At 37.2% G+C, this 13,741-nt stretch overlaps 1 protein-coding gene across 2 annotated transcripts in view; it reads right to left on the minus strand.

Moving 5' to 3' along the window:
• Positions 1-13,512, minus strand: part of LOC133845300 (uncharacterized) — a 168,890-nt gene extending 155,378 nt beyond the window's left edge. For both annotated transcript variants that reach the window (XM_062279730.1, XM_062279731.1), the window contains exon 1: positions 12,915-13,512. The gene's annotated coding sequence lies outside the window, so the exon portion shown is untranslated. The remainder of the gene's footprint in view (positions 1-12,914) is intronic.
• Positions 13,513-13,741: the final 229 nt, after the last annotated feature.

Genomic DNA, 13,741 nt, shown 5'->3' on the forward strand with positions numbered 1-13,741 from the left:
TACCACATTAAAAATATTAATGGATATAAAAATAAATTAATGGAACCAAAAAATACCCTATATGTTATACTTGGTATATTACAAATATATCAAAGAGAACCAAATATACCAGATTGTCCACCAAAGCATCTAAGAACCGACTCCAGCAGCCGTTTTTGCTATATATAATAATTCTATAAACCAATTAATCCATAGCACCATAGAAATCTCAAATTTCGATAAATAAAAATAGTTTAATTATTCTTCAATGTTTACCATCTCATCAAGTTTATTTGTAGCACAAATTAAGCTGAAAATGTGCACTGTCTAACCAACGAAATATAAGATTATGGGATTCAAGTGACAACTCTATTGAAGATTATATTTCGAATGATAAACATTTGAAATTAATAAACAATTATGGTTTTTATTTCGAGGCAGACAGATAGTGTCAGAAATATGAAGTAGCTGCACTCAGCATCAGCATTAACATATTGATCACATTAAACGAAAACGCGATTAGAGACGTGAACAGTTCTTCAAGGCGTTTCCCAGTTCCCAGACCCAGACTCAGACACAGACGCAACAACAAAAGCCACAGTTGATGGTGGAGATAAAGATGGAGATGGAGCTGCGAGATGAAGATGGAGATGCGATGCGAGACGTAGATGTGGCTAAAGTCACAGCCTAAATGCCGCTAAGTGCCAAAATGACAAGCATGGCAAAAACGGTGGGGGATTCGGTGGGTTGGCTAGCTGGCTAGCTGATGCTGTTGCTGATGCTGATGATGATGGTTTGGTTTGTGGCTGCGGCTGTGGCTGTGGCATGACTTTGCTCAATGCCAGGCGCGCATACCATGGCCACATTAACTACTCCATAAAAGGTGTAAAGAAATCACTTAAGTACTTGTATGTCACTCCTTTGTCAAAGTAAATCATAGTGCGGTACCGTCCGGACGGGTTTTTATAGCCAGTCAACCCAGTCAGCAGTCAACAGTCGGACCACAGCACCAACAACAACAACAACAGGGCCAAAAAACCCCAAACTCAAAGCCAAAACCAAAACCCCAAAGCCAAATCCAAAGATACAGATGGAGATAGAGCTTCACACAGCAGCTGAGCTGAGTTGAGTTGAGCTGAGTGAACACTGAACACAATTTATAGAAATATATGTACAAGTATAAAATATAGGCGTAGAATGCTTTGGGTTATAAAGAATAAACGGGGGAGTTTTATTGACAGCCGCAATTACCACATAATCATGCAACAAATATGATGCTTGGATGGCAGGCAGCACGTTGATGACGTTGCGTTGTGGCAGATAGATAGACCATGAAGTAGTCCCAGCCAAAACGTGCTGATCCATTACGGAAGGTGGGGAACGAGAGAGAGACAGAGAGAGAGACAGTGAGAGAGGGAGGGAGGGGGTAGACAAGCAGTGTAACAAAGCGACAATCACAGCGAAGCACAGCAACAACAACAACACCAGCTACATTTTGTCTAGACTTATTGAGTGATCGTGGCAGGAGCCAAGACCAACAACCACAAGAAGGCGCAGCCGTTTTTTTAATGGGGTGGCAATCACTTGGACAAGCAGACAGATCGACTGAGACCAACAACAGCAACAAGAGGAGAGCTGCCTTCTCGCTCAAATTATGGTCAAGAGGCAAGAAGTTGCCAACAGGCCCGTTGCAGTTGCAAGTTGCCAGTTGCCAGCAGTCAGCAGCCTCGTTTTGTGCTCTGAACTGGGTTGGCAGATACTTAAGAAATATGTTATTAAATAATAATGGAGTGCGTGGTTAATAGATACAACAGGCGAACAGGCAACCGGGCAACAGCAACAACAACTGCAACAGCAACTCTGTTGCAGTCGCAACTGCAGCCGCAGCCGCAGCCGAGCTGCAACAGTGTGAAAGAAGTGTGCGGCCCCCTTGGCGCAATCATTGTTAACAATCAATTAAGGAAATAAGTTGTTTATAAAATGTTGCTATTACTTTTTGAACTGAACGGAGCTACCATAAATACACCTAAGTATGGGTTCTCCTCTCAACTCTCATCTTTCGCTCGGCGAGACATTTACACTCGACAACAATTTCAGAAATTCCCTGCAACACATTGTTCCACCACATTTTCGAAAGTCCCACAGGAAATGGGTCAACTTTGCGACTACTTTACTTTTCTTTACGTCTGAAGCAATTATAATGCTCTGAGCAATTCGCTTTTCATTTTACTTTTCGTAAATATTTTAATACACATTCGTCCAGTAGAATTAAATTTCCATTTCAATACTTCAATTATTTTCTTTTCTCATAAATATTATCTATAATAAAAGCATTTCTCTCAAAAGTTGAAAAGTACATTGAAATTTCATATTACAACACAAGGAAAGTGCTATAAAAGTAGTGCGAAGAGTGATTTTATTTTTATGTTACAAATAAAAGTGAATATTATTTCCAATTGCAATAATTTGACTTTTCGATAATGAATAAATCAACTGCTCAGCTAAGAAACATTTTAACCTGAATTTTTAAATAATTATGCAATTTATTGAAATAATAAAATATATAAATATTATGTAGAAGTGTCTCTCAAGCATACCAAAAAATGCTATGTTATTTATGGAAAATAATAATATCGAGGAATTTTGCACTAATCTATACATATTTTTTGAGATGTATTTTATATATTTTAACATATTTAAAATGCAAACTAAAATAGTGGGAAATTATATAAAAAGATGGCCAAGAAATAAACTGCCGTAAAACTCATTTCGTGGAAATAAACTACAACCCACATAATAATTATTCGCTCCATGCGAATATAAAGCTCCTGTCATTAAAAATAGTTACGAGTTTCCTTAACACCTGGCAATTTTTTTTACAACTTATTTTATGCAATAGTTTTTTAAAAATTTAATTTTTATTTGCCACACAAAAAAGTCTTGGTCAATTAGTTAAAAAAAATGCAAACAGCTTAATTTTTTTATAGGCTCGTGATTGCCAAGTTTTTATTAGCTTGAGAGTGAAATAAAATCGGGTCTCGGATTTTTATTGGTCACTGAATTTGTTGAGCAGTGTTTGATTTGAGGGCAAACGAAGATGGACAATCAATTTGGGCCTGCTTTGGCTCTTGGCGAAAATGTTTTAATTAATGTGCGTGTGGCAAACAGTTAATGAAACTGTTATAGTTCTACATGTGACTACTACTATACTATACTATATACGAACATATTACCATATACGAACTGCCATAGAAGAGTTTATTAACCTTCCCCTTGTTAAAGACATTGTCTGACTCGACCGATCCAAAAAAGGGCCCCGCTTTGCTCTGCGCAGCGCAGCGATCTGCGATCTGCGCGAGATCATTAATCAAGACACCCAGCAGGTGCGGGTCGAAGTTTTTGGTAGCAGCAGCGAGTCACACAAACAGAAAGAGAGAGAGAGAGACAGTCTTTGGCGACTACCGAACTGTACTACGAGCATTACTTCAAACTCCATCTACTACAAGTTGACGGTCAAGTCGCTCCATACATGATTAGTGGCGGTGGCTACTTTAATGAGCGTTAACTGCGCCTCCAAAAGTTCATTAAGTGCAGTGCGACGAGGCGAATGCCGAACACATGGCGTATGATTGATGCGCGCACATTTGTTCGTCAAACGGTTCAGTTTGCTTTGGTTTTGCGGGAAAATTCAGTGCCAAAATTGGCGTTTAAATGAAAAACATTAATCAAAATCCACGTCCAAGTCATCATCAGATTTTTCAGTTCAGCCAAAAGTTCTTTTGTGCAATTTGCATTGCTTTTGATTCTGTTAGGTTGAAGAAGCATTTCTAACAGAATGCGGAAACTCAGCCAAAAAACTTTTGGGCTTTGTCTGCACACAAAGACACACAGTTACATACTACTACACACACATACATATACATATGTATACCTGGGGCAGCGCATGTGGCATTAATTTTGATTAATGGCCAAAATTGCTGACCATTTTCGAAAAAAGATTTTTAATTGTTTTCAAATCGGCGAAGAGGGCGAGTCGACAACGACGACGACGACGAGACGCGTCTCTAAACTGCGCGTTCTACAAATAATTATAAGCAGTTTTTAATGATAATAATAAAAAAGAGTCAAACAAAAGCTTTGTTGGCAGCAGCACTAATTGTTACAGATCTCGCGAAGAGGCGCACAACTTGCTACCAGTTCTGACCCCCAGGGCCAATTTTTCTATTTTTCTACTGCTTCTCTCGGCAGGTTTCTTAAATCTATATATACTTATTTCTCCAGCTTCTGCTTCTGCTACTTCGGCTTCTTCTTCTCCTTCAACGATCTTCTCATCATTTTTTTATTCAATTCATAAAAGCAAGTGCCGCTAAATGGCCGAAGGGGGAGCGGCGACACTTGGAGGGAGACCAAAGCACGCGCTAAACACAAAAGAGCTGGAAAACAATTAACAAAAGTTCAGAAAACTGCCACTAAAAGCGTATTTAAACTATAATGACAGAGCAGCTGGGAGACAAAGGCGAAAGCTGCATTGTCAAACTATCGATAGTCTAATCGTTGATGGAGTTATCGTTACTATCGCTTGTCATAAAGTCCGTCAAGCTATTCAGTAATAAGTTGATAAGATATTAAGTGTTATTAAAAAAAATAAATAGTTATTAATATAAATTAATTGGCTAAGCGATCAACAAAGGTGGGAAAAAAAAAAAATATCATTCTAACCTCCACAAAAACTATTTTGAGTTACCTAAAAATATAAATAGCTAATGTAATATTACAATAGTTGTCAAACTAAATTTTGAATATATGTATTTATATATATATATTTGAACAACAACTGACAACATTTAATGAGCACATTTCAATATTTGGTAAAGGACCAAAACAAATATTTCTTTGCATGAAAATCGCTTCCTTACATTTCTTAGAAATTTTAGAAAAAAATATTTTGAATTGTCTTGGCAATGTAGCAAAAGAAATTAAATAAAATTAGTAAAATACAGTACTATATTCTTAGACGAAATAAATTTAACAGAATATATTTAATTTGCAAAAATTTATTTTTCATAGACAAAAAATACAAAATCAACGAATTCAATATACATACTTCAGATAATTCCTAATACGAGTAAGCCAACACATAAATATGCCAAAATATTCTGCACACTTTTATAGTCATATTCTATAATCGATAATTATGGATGGCAAAATTGCAAACGGTTTGATATAAAACTAAATTGGCTATTAGAAGATAGTGGGTCAAGCTTCATGGTGGACTTGAGTAAAGTGTATTGTGAGAACCTATGGTATTTGAATGGAGCGCATGAAGCGAACATTTCAATCCATCAAAACTTGTTGATTGTTCCTAATTGCTCCATGTCTAAAGAGAGTGAGAGAAAGAGGGAAAGACTGACATTGACTTTGCTGTAGATCCCGCGAACCAAAAACATTTTCGAAACGATAAGAATTCTCAAAATGACTTGGAAACCAAAAAGAAGAGAATGAGAAGAGCTGCTCTGGCAAAATGCTGTAAATTCCATAAATCTGTCAAGCGAAGGCAACGTCTGCACTTGTTCGGTTGCCTGGGCCAGCGCCTTTGCAAATCTTGACATGTGAAATACGCAGATTTGCCAAGTTTTATGGGCCGCTCACAGACAATGCCCAATGAGAGCGCAACAGACAGACAGACAGAGGGTAAGAGAGAGCGAAAGGGGTGGCATGTGGAGGGAGGAAAGGGAGAAAAGACGCACGCGTTGCAGCAGCAGCAGCAGAAGCGTCAGCGGCAGCAACATTCCGTGGCAGCATTTGCCCAGTGCCATAAACTTGGCTAAAGCGCAAAAGAAAAGCGGCTGCCTTTTGAAAGCTGGCGGCACCAGCAACACGTGCAGAGATGTGCATGATGATGACCCGGCCACTTGAACTGGCTGACTGAATGACTGCTAGCTGGCTGACTGGCTGGCTGGATGGATTGATGGATTGTTGCTTTTGGTGGCATCGTCCAGTCCAGTGCAAATGAAGACCTGTGTGTGCCTTCAGCCTCAGCTTCAGCCTGGCCACTTGTTGCAACAACAGTCGGCACCAAAAAGTACCGAAAAGCTAATTTAAAGCAATTTAGTTTGAACGCGCGCGCATTTCCATGCCACGGCCAAAAAGGAGTGAGGGGGGAGCACTTCATGAAGCTGCACGAAATGAGGCTGAATGATGCACGGCAACAACGACAACGAGGTAACAGCATTGCAACAACTTTTGCTGGACGGACATTTATTTATTATATCAATGCAACAAGCAACAAGCAGCAACCAGCAACTGCAATTGCCACAACAACAGTTGCAGTTGCAGTTGCAACTCTGATGGCCATGAGTTGATAGCCCGTCAAAGCTGCATTGACACAATGGGCCTCCAAAAAACTGCAGCAACTGCCGCAACATTCACTTCACTGCACTTCACGACAACAACAACAACAACAGCAACAACAATGCACCACCTTCGCCCATTGCCGCCTCAATTATTCGATTAGAAATTCCGTTAGACAGACGCCGACGTTAGACCTTTGTGATGCATGTTACCTGAACTTGAACCCTCTACCAACCAGCTGAATGCCTGCTTCTCTCTCTCTCTCTCTCTCTGCTTGTCTTTTAGTCTCTTCGCTGCTAGCTGTCAGGCTACCAAAGTTGCCCCAGCTCCACTGAACCCAAAGCACACACCACACTCCACACATCACAAACACATGAACATGAGCTGGCAAAACTGTGAACGCCCCCACAAAAGAACTGAAATATTAGTGCAAAAGTGAACCTGTGAACTCAGAGACACAGTCACCGAAAAGGAAGCAAAGTTATAAATACTCTAACATATTGTAATATTTATGGAATTCGAAAGACATAATTAAAGCCTGATAGATTTATATAAAACAGAATTATATTTATATCCAAAAAAATGCTTGATTTTTCATCATATTTTCTATAAAACTTTAGTGCTTACGTTTCTTCACTTCAACATTACTGCATTTTCGTATTTACTCTAAAAAATCATTTAAAAGAATTACTACATAATGTTCTGTAATTATAAGAAAATTAACATATTTTCAAGTCGTGTATTTACATTATTATTGAATACAAAATTTCTTCAAATTTATTTAACAATTATTTATTTTTTTATTATCTAATTGTTTAATTCAATATCAACATCTTTATTATACATTAAACATATTTTCAATAATTCTTTAAAATTGATTTTAATTTTTACTATTACTTTTTAATTATGTGTTATGTAGATTAATATTAAAATCTTCATTATGAATTGCATATTTTTTCTAATTTGTATCAATAAAATACTTTTTTGTAATCACATATTATCTTTAATGTTTACCACATTTCTATCAATATAAAAATTGTTATATGTACAAGAAGTCTATTAAATTTTTGCGCACCCAATCGTCAAATTTGGCAATTCGTCTCAACTCTTTCTCGGCAATTCGTAATTTAGATGATGAATTGTCGGTCAGTGTTTGGGTTGACTTGAACCTGTTACCAGGTCGTATACTTAATGGCTATCCTTATGACTCAGTCCGAATGTTATAATTATTGTTTCTCGTTAAAATGGAAACCAATACCGTAAGTTCGTTACTCGAGTCTTTTGTTATACGCGCTGCTCTTTAAACTCAGGGAAAGCAATGCCTATGGCTCTCTCTCTCTCTCTCTCTGTCTCTAGCACTGGCTCTAGGATCGGAATAGTCGTAACAAAAGCGTAACCAAGTGAAATTTATTTAACTGTTTCCAATTTAGGAGAGGGGCACTTAAATTTTAAGAACTCAAAAATTAATTAAGTCCAATTGTTATTGGTCTGTTGATGTGTTAATTGGTTAGACGCTTTGATGCTTTAAGTTAATTAAATTTTCAAAAGTTGCGGTCATGACGATGAAATCATTTTTCATAAGAAGATTTTCGATATTTTGCACAACTTAACATATAAAAATATGTTGATAAATTTTAAAGAAGCAAATAATTAATTTTAATTATTATAAATATTAAACAAAATCAAAACAAAGTTAATGTGTTTATGTTATTATCGTTTAAATAAAAATCTCGGATGCATGTTAAAAATAAATTTTAAAGGAAAATTTATAAGCTAATTTTTAAATAATAACAAAAATTCTGAACTGTGAATTTTAGTAAACATTTAGGCAAACTTCTTGGAAAATATCTTTGGTTTTTAAAGTTTTCTCAAGCAGTTCAATGGTTTCAATGACCTTAACCACTTAAACTTTTGGCAAAACGGAGCAAACAATGAAATCAACTGTGAACTACTTAAAATCAGACACTAAAAACCAACGAAAAGGCAAAGAGAATCAAATTGCTTTGTCGCTACCTCAGTTGCTGAGCTTTTGCTTTTGGACTAGGCTCAGTTGCTGATGCTGTTGTTGTTGTTGTTGTTGTTGTGGCTGTGGCTGGGGCAACCAAACTGCAGGGCTAATGAACCAATTACTAGTTGAGGCCATAAAACAGACAGCAAATGCGAGCATTCTCTGCGAATCGAGATGGCTGCGAGGGCTGCGACAGAGGCGGATTGGTGGCTGGTAAAGCGGAGGGGAGGGAAAAGAAGCCGCACTAGAATTCCCACCAAAGTGAGGCACAAGTAACAAAACGGCTAAACGACAGCGATGGCAACGGCATCGACTGGAAATCATGGCTGACCTCTATCTTTGGACAAAAGCCCAACTAAAACGAAACCGAAATGCAGCTGAGCTGAGAGCCTCAACTAGACCGACATTAAAGAGCCGAGGACAAGGCAAAAGCAAAAGCAACGGCACGGCAACGGCAACAACAACACACTGGAAGAAGGCCTCAAGGCAACAACAACAACAACAACCAATAACAACAATAACAGCAAAGGCATCGACTGCAAGATCGATTCAAAGCACGAAAAATGCGCCTCCACAAAGATATTGCGACTGTCATAAAACAATATTATTGGCATTATTACATTTAAGTGTTGACAGCATAATAAAATAATTGTCGACAGACAATTTACAACAACAGCAACAGCAACAACAACTCGTACAACTCGTAGAGAAACCCAAGTCATGGACTCTCAATCGATTCTTGTATCGTTTTTCCAGCCATCGCAGCTGTGGGAAGACTTCAGCGGGGGGTGGTAGTGGGAGGGAGGTCATATCGTTGTCGTTTCCCATGTAAAACACTTTTAAAAATCACACTCACAACTCAAACCGAATGCAAAGTGCAACAAGTCATCAGGCGCTTTACAGATCTTTCATAACCTGGACTTTTGCAGTCCGTTTGAAGATCAAAAGAATTGTGCGGCGCAGAGCGAGATAGCTATCGACCCAGAGAGAGAGATAGAGAGAGATGAAGCGAGCTTCATCTCCTGATGCTCATTCATATAATTCACCCTCATTTCATAATAAATTGCTCTCAATTGATCACGACAATCGACAGCGATGAAAAGTCATGCCAAAGTTGACTCGGGATCTGGAAAAACGCAACACAGCGAGGGGAGACGCAGCGGGTGGAGGCTGCGAAACATACGACGAAAAACGAGAAAAGCGAAAACTTTAAATTAACAAACGGGGCAAAGGCAAAAGGTGCAACGACAGCAGCGATATCAAACGTTGCCATCGTTTTGCGATAGTTGTTGTAGGTGCAACAAGCATCCTCAACTGGACGTTGTCCCTCGGACTGACTTCTTACCTTCTTGGCCAAGGCAAATAAGTCATATGGCAATATGAACGTGGCTAAAGGTATTCGGCATTCGCATAGGAAATTGCTCCAATATTTTTTGTCGAAGCTGTCTGATTGCCAATATTGCGCTGCCCTCTTCGGCTCCTCTCTCTCGGAGTTGAGTTTTCAGCCCGCAGGAAATCGCCATCATCTCCGGCACAACACAGTGTGGATTGATGATGAATTATGTAGAGCACGAAATACGAACTGAATGGCTTGCTGGTGCATTTTCAGCCACTCAGTGGTGCTGAGTGCTTTTGAGTGGTTGCTGCTGCTGCTGTTGGTGGCTGCCGCTTGGTGTGGGAGTTGCGCTGATTTGGCAGCGCTGCTCACGAACTCGTTCAGGAATTTTAATGAAAAAAAAAAATACAAAATCAAACGAACAACCCAAAATAAAATTGTGAGAAATGCTAAAAGGAAATTTCAAAATGTCAGAAAAATATTCATAAATAAATCATACGAAATATTGAAAATGAAAAAGTGATGAAGTAACAGCCAATTATCAAAATATGTTAACAAATAATTTTAAAAGCATATTAATATATGATGTAAAAACATGTATGATGGCTACAGTCGAGTATGCCTGACTGTGAGATACCTATTACTCATTTGTAATAAAACCACATTTCAAAAATATATAGAAAATGTACCTCAAATTTTCTAACATATACCGAAGCCTATACTTTGTATATCGCTATTGTACTAAATTCAAAATATACCATAGAGTAAAAGTCAGTCAAACAGTAGCAAACGGACAGACAAGCACACGGACATAGCTACATCGTCTCGACTTTTGACCCTAATCAAGAATATATATACGTCTTTCTGTATATTATAGTTTAGCTTTTGTATATGATTTTTATTAATATCATCAATACATCCTGCTTTTGTGTTAATAGACTATTAAGAGGAGCTTGTTTTTTTTAATTGATTTACTTAATTGTAAGTCTTCAAAATATAGCAAAGTTTATTACGATGTCTTCAAGAATCCTTTCATAGAGTGTTTAACTTACTGTTTGTTTAAAAGCTTCAATAAATTATCTTATAGGATAATAACAATTTTACCTCATTTTAAAATGTTTGTATGTACATATAAATCATTTAGTTTCAATTATTATTGAGGAAAAAAAGATTCAGTGTCCTCGCTTTTAAGTTTGAGCAAAAAAATTGTTTTGTGAAAAATTACATTAATATTTTGTAATGGTTTGTATACAATTATGTTGAAAAATACCAAACGCACCTACTCCTATAATTACATAACCCATTTTAGTAAAATAACCAAGTTATTGTCCCGAAAGCATTTCCACGCTCTGTCCATCTATATTGATTATGGATTATGAGCACCTTCTCTTATACAAACTAAAGCCTACGGAGGAATCTAAATATTTTAAAATAAATATGCATTTTAAGTTCTTTAAAATGTCTTCAATAATCTCTCTGCAATCGTTCATATTATTTTCGTATACTATACATGAGAATTAAACATTAATTGTAACAGGCAGTTGCAATTTGCTTTGTCAACAACTAACATAGCTGCTAAATAATTGTACTGAAAACTTGTGACAGCAATTTGAAAATTGGCATTTGAGAGGCGTTGTCCAAGCTGCGTCTGCGTCTGCGTATGAGACGAAGCTGTGATCATGAGATAGTTGGAGTGGAGTGGAACTAAGCCAAGATGTAACCGTTACCCCGTTTACTGTGTAGTTGCTGTGTGGCTTTATTATTAGTGGTAATAGCCGCGGGACACAGTCAACGTCGTCACCACGCACCACCGCCGACACCAACCTCAACACCAACACCAACACCAAAGCACCACCATCAGCATTAGAAGCAGCAGCAGCAGCCGAAGCAGGAGCAACTGAGAAGATGCCACGGTGAACCCACATGCACTTTGCGGTAAATGAAGTCTCGCTGCGGCACCAAATTGTGTTATCAAGTCATGGGAATTGCCCTGCATGCCTAGAGACCCATACGGGCCATGGAAATTCTGCAAAAAGAAAAACCTAGCTGCAAAAAACAAAAACAACAACAGAGAAGAGATGAAAATTTTGTACAGGTAGCCGCTATGCGAGAAAACCCAATGAAAAACTCGTTAGAGTGGCCCACTGCGTGTGAGTGGAGCCAAAACTGCAATCCACGGTGCCACAGTGTCCAGTGCAACACACACCAACACACACACTTAGACACCAATACACACTCACAACACACTGGCTGCATTATTTCACCAAATCATTTCATGCCACATTAATCCACTTTACCATCATCATCATCTGCGTCGCCGTCGCCGTCGTCGTCGTTGTTTTCGCTTGGACATCAGCAAGCAGCCAACACGATCCACAGTCCGAAACCAACAATGTATGGGAACTTTCCTGACGACGCCGACGACGTGTGCCTAGAGGGTGTCAATTGTTGCATATGGAGAGAAAAAAATTGCAATTTGTATGCGCCGTTTTGGGGGCTGTGTTTTCTGATGTCTTGTACCCTGTACAAAAATAAATACTTAATGAACAGACTATGATAAACTACAAATTCGTGAACTGAATATCTATTTGTATTATACATTAAATTAATAAAAAGAAATGGAGAGGTATAAGCAGTAAAAGTTGAAGAACGAAAAATCCATGCTCTCATAAAAAAATCATAATTCAGCATTTTTTTGCAAATACCTTTTTCCCCTAATTTTCTAATTACCCACATTTTTAAAATGTTACTATAATATAATCCAATATAAGTATATAAATACAAAAGTTTGTCATTGGAAAAACTCTTCCATAGTATTCAATTTTATTTAAATCTACTTAAGTAACTTAAGTACTTCTCATATTTTCATAGTTTGCAAATTTTGTAAAATGTTTTTTTCTAATAATAATATAATCAAATATAATGATTAACTTATTTGCGAATATTTGTAGAATAAATCTAACACAACTTTTCACAGAACAAAATTGTATTCAAATATATTATACATAAATAATAATATAGTGGATGTTAATATTTAAAATCAAAATCTCATCTTTCATAAATTGAATATTGCACATTATGGTATCTTCTGCTGTTACAAAATAAACAATAATTTGACATTCACTTATGAAAATAATATTTCGTTAAAATAAATAATGCATAAAATAAAAAAGATGATTTTTACTTTTCTGATAAACAAAAAAAAAATTAAATTAAAGAAATTATTGATTATATATTTACAGGGTATTTTTTAGGCTTTACTTGAATCTTTTTAACCACTGCACAGTTGGCATATGTTGGAATAGATCATTCGAGCTATGTTATGAGTGTTGAATACTGAGCTCAATTTACTATTAGCGTGACTTTTGGGTTAGTTTTTCTATTCGTCATGCAAAGCAGTGCTTATTGGCGGCGTTTGTAGCCGATGCTCTCCTCCCTCTTCTCCCTATGAAACCTCTTTCAGATTCACTCTGATTCGCACTTGAGGCCAAATGACCGCCGTCGTCATCGTTTTAAGTGTTTTATTGCAGCAAGTGATCTTCTATAAACCATAAGCGGCAGAAATGAAATCGCATTTACATCCTCCCAGAGAGAGAGAGCTCTATAATTTTGCTGCCCGATATTCGGCATAGATGATAGATGATGCCAGGATGGGAACTGGCACAGTAATCAAATCTCCGATGCCCAGCAAATGTAAACACGACAGCAGATCCGACCACAAGCAGAGCAGCTTGCATCATCATAAAGGTTGCACAAACACCATTCGACAGCTTTTATGATGTTCGTAAATCTTGAGTTGCATAGTTTACATTTCGCACGTAAAGCATTATTCATTGTAATAAGCTGAAAAGAAAGGAACCCAAAAGGACATTTAAGTTTGCAGTTTCTACAAATTGATATAAATAAACATATTGAAAACTCTTTCAAAATACAGAAAGGCTTACAAATTAGTTAGAATTTTGTATTCAATATCATTATTTAAAGTTTATAACAAAATAAAATATTAAGTTGTATAGTAAAATCAATTTGAAGTCTAAACTTAAGACTTAAAAAAAACCTTCAAATAA

Source organism: Drosophila sulfurigaster, chromosome 3 (assembly GCF_023558435.1).
Source record: "Drosophila sulfurigaster albostrigata strain 15112-1811.04 chromosome 3, ASM2355843v2, whole genome shotgun sequence".
Taxonomy (NCBI): domain Eukaryota; kingdom Metazoa; phylum Arthropoda; class Insecta; order Diptera; family Drosophilidae; genus Drosophila; species Drosophila sulfurigaster.